Source organism: Lycorma delicatula, chromosome 10 (genome assembly GCF_047948215.1).
Source record: "Lycorma delicatula isolate Av1 chromosome 10, ASM4794821v1, whole genome shotgun sequence".
Taxonomy (NCBI): Eukaryota; Metazoa; Arthropoda; class Insecta; order Hemiptera; family Fulgoridae; genus Lycorma; species Lycorma delicatula.
In genome coordinates, this window is record NC_134464.1 from 11229985 (window position 1) to 11242642 (window position 12658).

The 12658-nt window shown below is 29.8% G+C and overlaps 1 protein-coding gene across 4 annotated transcripts in view; it reads left to right on the plus strand.

Annotated features, from left to right (window-relative positions):
* Nucleotides 1-12658, plus strand: part of LOC142331163 (ras-related protein Rab-3-like) — a 134598-nt gene that overhangs the window by 105606 nt on the left and 16334 nt on the right. The window lies entirely within an intron of this gene.

Here is a 12658-nt window from a genome sequence, read left to right on the forward strand (position 1 = left end):
AGAGACAAATTAATACTAGAATTAACTTGGTATATAGTTTGCAGTCGTTTAAGATAAATCATTTATTTTTAAATTAATATTTATTTTGTGTTTATTTAAAAATATATTTAATTGATTAAATCAAAATTTATATATTTAAAATAAAATAACAAAAGTATTTGAATTATTTCTTTTAGTTTGTGTGTGCGTGTTTTTTTTTTTTTTTAATACGGTATAGTTTTCATCATTGTATTTCCTTCATTGGTGTGATACCTATTGCAGTGAAACAAATTTTTGTGGTAATGAGAAACCTTCGCGAGCGTGCGCACAACAACTCACTAAAGTTTCACCGCTATCGGATGAACGGTTTAGGAAGGCATAAGAGACATACAGACAAACATTCATTTTTATTTATATAGATAATGTTAAAGGATTAACATTACTGATTGTTCAAATTAATTTATAAATTATAAATTAATTTTGTTTTGCTTTTATTATCCCACTGTTACTGTCAAGTGATAAAATGTTTTTCACACAGATTTTGTTATTTCTTCATATTTAGAAGTGACTTGAAAAAAGTTATAAAGTTTCTATTTAAAGATGCACTCGTGTGTGTGTGTGTGTGTGTGTGTGTGTGTGCGCGCGCGCGCGTGTGTGTGTGTATGTATATATATATATATATATATATATATATATATATATATATATATATATATATATATATGTGTGTGTGTGTGTGTGTGTGTGTGTGTGTGTGTGTGTGTGTGTGTGTGTGTAAAACAGTTAAACTTATGATTTTTTTTTTGTGAGATTACGGGCATCAACTACTATCGTCAATTAACCCTCATGGAAATTTGTAGCGTATGATAAATGCTATATCTGACCGGGATTCAAATCCGGGACCTCTTGAAGATTGATCTATACTTTTTTTAAGATTAAAATCGGGTTTGAAATTGGGAAGATATTAAAAGTAAGTTATATCTATATAGCATTTCTTTGTTTAGCGTAAGAAATACTATTGAAAATATAATTAGGTTAATTAATTTTAAAAAAATTTTCTTTAACTTACCTAACCTTAAAATTCGATAAATTTTTGTAACCAAAGTTTTTAATCTATTGAATAACAATAATGAATTTGTTGTTTAAATAGCCGAAATTAATGATATTATTAAAAATACATTTTACAGAACCGTACGATATTGTTGTTCGTTGGTATAAAATGGAGTTCGTGTAAATTTTTTTATTTTTTTACGGATTTAAAATTTGTAAAACGTTATTTACTTATATAAATTCTTCAATCGCTTTCTTTAATTAGTAAAATAATTACAGTTGTAAAGATAGATAAAAATAACTTTTATATTCGTTCATAATGAAGAGATTAAAAAATTGTTAACCTAACATTAAATATTATTTTGTAATACTAAGGTACTCTAATTAATTTTTATTTTTTTTTATTTTAATCGCCTACAGAATTATTTTCAACAAATAATGAAATAAATATATCGTCTGTAGTTATTTTTTTGTGTAAATAACACTTACATGTAAGTGATTTACGAAATTGCAAACATTAACCTACCGGGTTGGTCTATTAGTTAAACTCGTTATCCTTGTTGACACGATGGTTATTATTAATGCTGAACTGACCATACTGCAAATAAATTGCAAGATCATCATCAAAATTATAAGTTGTTTTCATTTTATTTTTTTTTTGTCTTCATTCAATTGACTGGTTTGATGCAGCTCTCCAAGATTCCCAATCTAGTACCAGTCATTTCATTTCGGTATACCCCCGTATATTCTACATCCCTAACAATTTTTTTTTAATGTATTCCAGGATGCCTTAATATGTAGCCTATAAGTCTGTTTATAGTTAAAATTAAACTATATTTTTCCAAATGCTTCTTTTTTCATCAATTTGCCTCAACATCTCTTCATTTTTCTTTTTATTCACCCATCTGATTTTTAACATTCTTCTATAGCATTTCAAAAGCTTCTAATCTTTTCTTCTCAGGTACTCTGATCGTCCAAGTTTCACTTCCATATGAAGCGACACACCAAACATAGACTTTCAAAAATAATTTCCTGATGTTTAAATTAATTTTTGATGTAAGAAAATTACATTTCTGACTGAAAGCTCGTTTTGCCTGTGCTATTCAGCATTTTATGTCGCTTCTGCTCCGTCTATCTTTAGTAATTCTACTTTCCAAATAACAAAATTCTTCTACTTCATAATCTTTTCTCTTCCTATTTTTATATTCAGCGGTCCATCTACATTATTTCTATTAGATTTCATTACTTGTGTTTTGTTATTGTTTATTTTCACGTGTTAGTTCTTGTGAAGGACTTCATCCGTGCCATTCATTGTTTCTTCTAAATCCTTTTTACTCTCTGTTAGAATTACTGTATCATCAGTAAATCGTAGCATCTTCATCTTTTCACCTTGTACTGTTACTCCAGATCTAAACTGTTCTTTAACATCATTAATTAGTAGTTTTATGTAAAGATTTTTTTTTTAACTAACAAAAAAATATACAGAATGCAAAAGCTGTGTAATTAGTATTGTATGACATGACTGCGTACTCGGGAAAGCCATGCAATATATTTTATTTTGTCGGCTTTTTTTATAATATAAATGTACAAAAAAATTAATTCTAATTAATAGAATTTCATTTATTTGTTTATTTAAAAAATAGGCTGTATTTTATTAATTTTAACGTATGTCTATTAAAAAAAAATAAATTCATAATCTGTCAACTATTAACTTTTGAGTTGATCTAATTTTTTTTTTGTTTTATTAAAAAGAAAAATTGACTCGTAATTGAGCTAAATTTAGTAGTAATAGTCCATGAATTTATTAAGAAATTTACGAATTAATTAAAAACAAATAAAACATTAAATATAATGTTTGTAGTTCTCGATACATTTTTATTTATCCATTGACGTTGTGTATTAATAATTCACATATTAGTTTTACTAACATTATTATTATTATTATTATTAATTATTTTATTGATAACTGAAAATGGTAATCAAAACATGAAATTCTAATAACTTGGAAAATACGTTTTACAAAAGTATTGTTTTTCATACGACCCAAGATGTCGATAATTTATAAAATAAAATTCGAGAATCGACACAAAATATCCGTAGGGAATCATTGAATAATGCAGTATCATCCCACACATCCTGTCAAACAACAGAAGGAGGTCATTCCCAATATTTATTAAAATGAAATGTAAGTAAATAAGAAAACTTTATATTTAATACATAAATCCTTTTAAATAAATTTTTTTCGATATTGTCAACTTTATTAAATTTTTATAATATTATTTATTTGCGACAGTTTTTCCTTAAATTATCAATATAATATTTTTCAAAAACCAAATTTTATCCTGCCGCTATTTTGGGTACATCGTACCAAAGTTTTATTAATATTATTTCCCTTATCTTAAAGAAACCTTTAAAATCTTACAAAGAGTGATACAATTTAAAAAAATTGAGTTACAACCTCTGAGACATCCTCCTGAAGCCTTCCGGTCATACGAATTCGGATAGTAGAGTGCCTGGGTGATCGTGCAGGGACTAAAAATACAATATGGCTTAGATCCGGCCCCTGCATGATAAGAGGGGAGGTTTTTTAAAGTGTGAGAACCCCGCAGTGCCGTCAGTGCGGGCCCGACGTCGGCTGGCAGAGCTTTTTCCTCCCCCTACGGAAAGAAAAACAAAAAACAACCTAAAACGCGTTTTCGACAAATTTTTTTAATTTCTATACCAGGTTAATCAAAACTAAAAATTCATGGACCTATTTTTTTTATGCGCGCGCGCGTTCACTCGAATTATAATTACAAAGGAGTGTTTAATAACTGAATAAAATATTTATAAAATTAAACAATGTATTACATTCATCATTGTTAATTTAATCTCATAGCAACGTACGTTAAATCTTATTAAAATCATTCTGCGTAAGACAACAGTAACAGTAAGATCAAAGAAGAAAGGTGATATAAGAAAAGTAATAATAAAATACGATAAAACATATTAATCGACTAAATTATGTTGAACTATCTTATATATTTACTTCTCATTTTATTATACAAGTTCGCTTCCTTCGCTGTTGCTGTCTCAGTTTACATAGTATTCAGCGCCCCACTACTAAAATACGTAGTGGGTGCGTTGATCTTGAAGAATTTAATTATAACTTTATCAAGATTTAGAAATTAAAATTTTTATAAACATCAAAATTCAAAGTCATCAAAATTACTAAATTTGAAGAGTAAATTTTACAAGAAACATCAAAATTCAACGTATATCGAATACATAAAACAAAATTTCTGTATGACAAAATTTTAATGCGACAAAATTTCTATATGACAAAATTTTAATGCGACAAAATTTCTATATGTAATGAATATAAATTGTGTACAAAATTATTATTTTATTAATGTATAATTATTTTATTTTAATAAAAATTATTTGTAAAAAAAATTGTTTTGAAATTTTATTTAAAAAAAAAAAAATACAAATATTATGCGCGCGCGCCTGTGTATGTGAGTACATAATTTTTTTTTTTCAGACTGATATATATTTAATTTAAAAATATTTAAAAAATCTGATATAAAATAGGCGTACATAACTTCCTTGTACGCCTATTAAATTACATATACACATTTTTTTTTTTAAAAGAAAATTGAAAAGTGCATAAAATTTTATTTCATTAATAATTTCTGATATTTTTTAATTTTTTTTTTATTACTAAATTAATATTTATCGTAATTTTTTTTTACAATCTGAGGTTAATAATAATCATAAATAAATCAATATATTTAAATAAAAAAAGACAAATTCTCGCCGATGTTTCTTCTCCTTATAAGATCAAAATAATTCGATAATTAAAATTTTATTTTGTTCTAACTCTGGAACCGATGAAAAAAGTACCACTTATTATATATCGTTGAAAAGCTTTCAATGAGGGCTTATTACTGCAGTAATAAATTTAAAAGTTTTGGATTTTGAGTTTTTTTTTACCACTTTTGGTTCAGTCGAATGCAATAAAAATGGAGGTGTTTAACTAGATGTTACAACAGTCCTAAATCCAAAATTTCAACATTCTACTGCTAATCGTTTTTGAGTTATGTGAGTTACGTACGAACAGATGACACGCTGAAAGTAGTCAAACTGGATTCACGGATGGTCAAAATAGATATTTCCATTGAAATCTGAAAACCGCGATTACAATATATGTAAAAATCATCTACGATATTTATCGTTTCAGTTATTGATATTTAATTGATTAATAAATTTTAATTGTTTTTTGTTTACAATATTGAACATTTTGTTTCATTTAATATCTTTTTCTTTTTCCGTAATTACCTTTATGATAATAATTTAGAGGATGATGTATGAGTGTAAATGAAGTGTACTGTCTCAGTTCGATCGTTCTTGAGATGTGTGGTTACTTGAAACCCAACAACCAAAAACACCGATATCCATGATCTAGTATTCAAATAAGTGTTAAAAATAACTGACTTTACTAGGACTTGAACGCTGGAACTCTTCCAAATCAGCTGATTTGGGAAGACGCGTTCACCACTAGACCAACCCGGTGGGTTATTAAAACATGACCTGAAAATTTCTTACATTCTTTGTAAATCACTCTGTTATTAAATAGCTATTATTTGAGTGAGTAACGTTTCATATGTGGAAAAAAATTGGTTGTTAATATCACTTGAATTTTGTAAAAACAATTGTTACAAGCATATAATACTTGTATACTTGTAATATTTTTTTCACGTCTTTTCTACGGGTAAACATTTTAGTAAGATTGAGCAATAGATAAAAGTTAAAATTAACAAAACGACCGCAAAAAAAATTGTTACTCTTTAACGTAGGATAATTAGTAAATTAGAATAATTAATGAGCCTGCGGCTGACAATTTTGTATACAGTACAACTTTTTTCGAACTTTTTGTATCTATTTAAACATATATATATATACATAAACTATGGCATTCCCGATAACGTAAGGATTCCACGCGGCGTCATATATCTAAATCGGTTCAGTCGTTGAGCGGCTACGGTGAAAAAACTTACTTACATGTAAACATCCTGAATACATTACACTTCTTTTTAGGCATTCTTTATAAAAAAAATAAACAAAGGAAGTTATATATTTTGTTTAGAGCTTTTTTTTTTATTACTTTTATGAACAATAATTTTAATAACAAAATAAAAATGTCATAGATTAAAAGAGATGTGTCCGTGGTATAAAATAAGGCCCTTTATAATTTTATAAAAGGAATTTTAAAGTTTCAAACTAATCGGAAAATAAATAAATCGATTAGTATAGATAATATGAAAGAAACTATAACGGTTTCATATAATAATTTGTTTTTTTTTTTTTTTTTTGTTAACGTAATTAACTGAAACATCAAAAGTATAAGATTCAGTTAAACTTTTACATTTAAAATGATTTTATAGTTGATGATAAGTGATACAACTCAAAAAAGATAATAAATAAATGGAAAAAAAGAGTTATCAATTAAAGGTCTACTGAAAAGTTCCCGAACATTCTTATTCTTATTTTTTATTATTATTATTGCTGTTTATAATACAGAATATTTCTAAATTAGTTATACAAAAGTAGCGTTTAATACTTTCAAACTTGTTAGATACATCACTCAAAACTTCCACAAGTTTCATCCCCGCGTAACACCATTAGTTCCCGAAGTTCCCACTAGGTGGCACACGCGATATATACAAGAATGGGGGGAGAGGCGGAGCTATCCGATGATGGCATCGGGCACCCTCAAGCTTTGAGAGGACGCGGGGTGAACAAGGGATGTGCGCAACAAACATCTGGAGCTAGTTAGCGTAGGAACGGGGGGCGCAGCTCCCCAGCAGAGGGGAACTTGGCTGTCCAGAAGGGAGGTCAACGTCCCTGAATGAAACTAGGAGGACCTCGATGGTACGCCCGTAGGACTAGGAAAGACAGGGGGGCAGTCGACTGACACGAACCCACCGGGTTGGTCTATTGGTGAACGCGTCTTCCTAAATCAGCTGATTTGGAAGTCGAGAGTTCCAGCGTTCAAGTCCTAGTAAAGTCAGTTATTTTTAACACTTATTTGAATACTAGATCGTGGATACCGGTGTTCTTTGGTGGTGGATTTCAATTAACCACACATCTCAGGAACGGTCGATCTGAGATTGTACAAGACTACACTTCATTTACACTCACGAATATCACCCTCTGAAAAGTAATTACCGGAGGCTAAACAGGAAAAAGAAAAAGTCGACTGACACGACACTCTGACAGCGCTGTGCGTACCTTAATGGTGGAGTAAAAAGGAAAAAAAGGTGGCATGCGCGAATGGGTAAATCAAGTCATCATGCAGTTGTATAACTGTGCAGAGCGTGCTCAGTATTGTTGTAATAGAATAACTATAGATAACTGAATAGAATATTTTTATTTTGAATAGTATTTATAAATTCCCGTAAGAAAGTCACGGTGTTCTATTCCGTAGTCTGAACAAAATGTGTCACTGAGTATACCTTACAGATTTAGAATAGTTGATTGTGTACATGAGCGGGAAATAAATTTCTTTGTGCAATTTATTTCAATACCTCTAAAATCACTTCGGGGCCTCACAGCTTATATGGAACTATGCCCCTAACCCGCTTGTTCTTTTTCTTTTTCTACCACAGGTAAAACGCGTGCTTAAATCCTATTTCCAGTCCCTTCAGATGTTCTATTGATTGGATCGGGCTGATTTTTTGGTTTTATTCTGCTCGAAATCCCCCAGCAGATATCTTCATAAAATATCCATACACTTTCAAAATGATTTTTCTATGAGTAATAACCTTGATAATTTCTTCAATTAAGGAATAAATTACGACTTTTCAGAAAGGACTCAATTTTGGGGTATGCTGATGCTTGATGACATATCTGTGGATTATTCCGAGCAGAATAAAAAAATTCAGCCGGATATATAGTTAGTCCGGACTAACTGGAAATAGGATTTCTGCCCAATTTTTGTGATATATATATATATAAGATTGGTTTAATATTATTTATTTTTTGTAGTTACGATTCATATATATTATACATTAATTTTTTACAACCGTTTATCGTTGTGTACCGTTTAATATTTTCCATTGTGACGTCCTCATTACATCTACGTTATTACTTCATTGTACGAAATAAAGGAATTAATTACGTAGAAGATGTAATGAGAACGTCAGCATGGAAAAAAATTGTAGAAAACGATAAACGGATGTAAAAAATCAATATATAATATAATTATAATTATTATAATATATAATATAATTTTTCGCGATCACATTACTTCGTTCACTTCGTAGAAGGAAGTATTGTGATCGGGAAAAACTTCGATATCAGATTTCAACGGAAATATCCATTTTGAGCATCCCTGAATCCATTTTGACTAGTTTCGGCATTACGTCTGTACGTATGAATCTCGCATAACTAAAAAACGTAGGATAATGAAATTTTGGATTTAGAACTGTTATAACACCAAGTTGTCCACCTTCAAATTTGATTGCAATCGACTGAACCAAAAGTATTCAAACACGTTTTTCTTAACTGCAGTAATAAGCCCTCATTGAGAGCTTTTCAACGATATCTGTAAGCGGTAGTAATTTTCATCGGTTCCAGAGTTATGGCCAAATTGAATTGTAATTAATGAAATATTTGACCTTACAAGGGAAGCCACATCGGCTCGAATGAGACTTTATCTCTTTTTTTAATTTAAATGTATTGATTTATTAATAATTATTAATCTCAGCTTGTAAAAAAAAATTAATAATTCAATAATAATAAAAAAAAATGTATGAAAAAATATCAAAAGTTATTAATAAAAATAAGATTTTATAGTTTTCATTTTAAAAAAAATGTGTGTATGTAATTTAATAGGCGTACAAGGAGGTCATGTGTCCACATCGGATTTTTTACTTACTATGTAACGCATTACAATAAATGAAGGTATTTTAATATACTTTTATTTATTGTTTATCTATATAAATAAAAATGTAAAGATTCAAAATGTTAAATCTCCGAAAGTTCTTCACCGATTGCTTTGAAATTTTGACAGAACGTTGGATTCGATAGGCGCGTGTTTTTATATATCTAAGATGTCACAGCTGTGACATGTAAAATCATGCTTTTTTAGAAAAACAGCGCTATCTGTTGGACGTAAACGCAACACACGCTATACTAAATATTTTTCGATTCCATTTCAGTGTTTACAATATGTGTATCCGCTATAGACTAAAAAACCTCTGGACCGATTAACGCACGGGGAAAAAGGGAAAATCGATAAAACTAAAAGGCAAAAATGTAAAAAGGGAAAAAGGGGAAAATTGAAAAAAATTGAAATGGAAATGGAAAGGTGAAAGGAGAAAAAATAAAACTGAAAAGAGGGTAAAGGAAATAGAAACGGGGGAAGGAAATGAGGAAAAAGGGGGGAATGGGTTAAAGGGAAAGGGAATAAGGTAAATGTGAAAAGGGTAAATGGGGGGAAAGGAACAGGGGAAAAGGGAGAAAGAGTAAAAGAGGAAGTTTAAATTTTGTGAAGTTCCGTATGTTAATTTTGTTACCTTTTATCAAACTTTTAATTGCCCGTGCACATTAATGTCACGTAATGTCACATCAATGTCATGTAATTATGTCAGTAATGATGCACGTGTCAATTTTTTTTTTTTTTGTCTTCAGTCATTTGACTGGTTTGATGCAGCTCTCCAAGATTCCTTATCTAGTGCTAGTCGTTTCATTTCAGTATACCCTCTACATCCTACATCCCTAACAATTTGTTTTACATATTCCAAACGTTGGCCTGCGTACAATTTTTCCCTTCTACCTGTCCTTCCAATATTAAAGCGACTATTCCAGGATGCCTTAGTATGTGGCCTATAAGTCTGTCTCTTCTTTTAACTATATTTTTCCAAATGCTTCTTTCTTCATCTATTTGCTTCAATACCTCTTCATTTGTCACTTTTTCCACCCATCTGATTTTTAACATTCTCCTATAGCACCGCATTTCAAAAGCTTCTAATCTTTTCTTCACAGATACTCCGATCGTCCAAGTTTCACTTCCATATAAAGCGGCACGTATTGACACGTGTATCACTTCACCGCCTTTCGTTCGAATATGAGCCAGAAATAGATTATTCGTCACATGCATTAATTGTCATTTACAATATGGACAAAGAATCCCAACGCTCTCATGCATTTAAATACAAAGGTGAATCGGCCGGTCTTTCCTGCGCATCAAGAAAAGTTTCATTTCCACCATTGAATTCTCCGCCAGAACCATTGAAAACACTACTGGCTGGAGCCACATCTCAATCGAAATTGTTTTTGCGTAAAATTCTTAAATTTAATTCTCGCTTCCAAATGACAAAAATCGTTCAGAACGAGGACGGTCGTAATTTTGAATGAACATTTTAAGATTCAGGGTCAAGTTTATCATCAGATCGGTTCTTTGTTCTCAATGCCTGATGGCGTTCCAAACTTTTTTCAAATCAATTTCACTGGAAATGAGGAGCAACAAATTAACACACGCTGTTAATACAACCACATCGAACAGATGGAGAAGCGAGAAATAGCGGCAACTTTGGAAATGTTTTTGCGTTGGCAATTGCTTCATCAGGCATTGCAACGACATTGCTTAAGAAGGGCGGACTGCGCATTCATCACTCAAGTTGCCATTGAACATTCTCACAAATCCAGACGCAATGTGTAACATAAAGAAGCATTCAGGCGTGTTGAAGTTTTGAGAAAATGCAAAATTATTATCTGGGTTGAACGCAGTATGGCTCACAAGCATTCACTTGAAGCTCTCGATAGAACGCTGAATGATCTCATAGTTCGAGTTGTGATAACTGTACGCGTGATGGCGTCTTCTTGATGGCGTCGATCTTTAGAAAAATATATCTCTTTACAATTTTTTTCTCAGTTAGAAAGTGTTTGTATTAATTTAGCCCCAATATATTTGAGAATCTTCTGAAATAGAAGATTCTAAATTAAGTTTGTTCGTTATGAATTTTTTTTGCTAGTTAGGTTAATACTTTGCTACAAGACTGGGATCCAAGATATATCAGTAATTGTAAGAATCTCAGTCATTGATTTTTCAGGACAAGTAAAACCCTCACTCTGAAAAGAATATAACAAGATCTTGTGGAAAGGGTAAGTTACTCTTAAAACATGATTTGAAGTCAGTTGATTATTGTTTAAGATTTTAAACTGAAGAGAAATTAAATAGGTTTTTATTATGCTCATGTATTGAACTCTGAATAGTTTTGTGTGTGATAGTAATGAGATTATTTATCTTTAATTAGAAATCAATCTGAATTTACTTTAAATCCAATTTCATGAAGATAACAACATAAGCATTTAAAAATGTTATGATTTAAAGAACATTATTTGAAATTAAATTTCTTGGTTTATTATTGAAAATTAATATGTATTTATATATAAGTGAAATGAATGTTTAAAATTTTACTGTTAAATAAAATTTTCATGTTCTTTTTGTTACAAAGTATTTCTAATTTCAGCCAGAGCCTTTTTTTCTTAGAGAAACTTCTATAAAATATTTTCTGAATTGCAGAAATGATAATAACTGAGGACATGAGATTCTTTTCCTGTCAACTATTTAAAGAAGTCTTGGGCAACAATCTTCTGATAATCTTTTCATTTTGATGGTTCCTTAGTATTTTGAACTTCTTATGGAATAGAATCATGGAAAATAAAAATATGTGAAATAGGATAAGGATTTCTGTAGCCAGAACTATATTTTACCCTAACCTGACAATTACCACTTCATGGAGTCCACTTGCATAAGACCATATCAAATAGTCTATTGCAGTCTTTTTTTTTAATCCTAATTCTTCCATCTAGATGTAGCATATGTAAGATGTATTTTCAGCTTTCATTCCGTAATATCAAAATACCATAATTCTGTCTTAAGTTTACCTTATAGATATAAACTTTTGTTTCAAAAGTTAGTTTTCTACAATACTTTTTTTTTGTTTTATGTGTTCCATCATATAAATCTACCTTAAAATTTTGTTAATGAAATGGATAATATAATTGTTATTAAGTGATGAGAATAGTTTATCAAATTTTTCACATAATTCAGGTAGCAGTTCCTCATGTTAATCTTATCATAAATAATTAGGAAGCTGTAATTTTATGTAAGATTCAAATTCAGAAACTTATAACTGAGGTAAACATATAATATTAATTTAATTTTTGGATTCAGTTGGATAATTGTGCAACATCGTGAGTCTCTAAAAACAGTTAATTTCACTGTTAAAAAAGCTAGTTTAAGGATGAACAAGAAGTAACTCACTATTATGCACTGTTATGCCCTCTTTTTCCTTATAAAATATGGCATCTAATTCTTATGAGTAGTGTAAATCTAGACTGAAATTTTGTTATGTAAATTGAAATCAGTCCAAAAGTCTTCTTTGTAATTTTAAGTGTAAATTATTTGTTTTTGCTTATTCAAACTAAAAAATGTAAATTTTAAGGTTCAAATTCTGCAGAAATAAGATAATGTTTTCATTTTGATATTATTTTTAATGTTTTTTATTAATTTAATGTAGTAAGTGATCATTTGATTGCAATAACATTTCTTTTATAGTTTTTTTAAAATAGGCCTTCA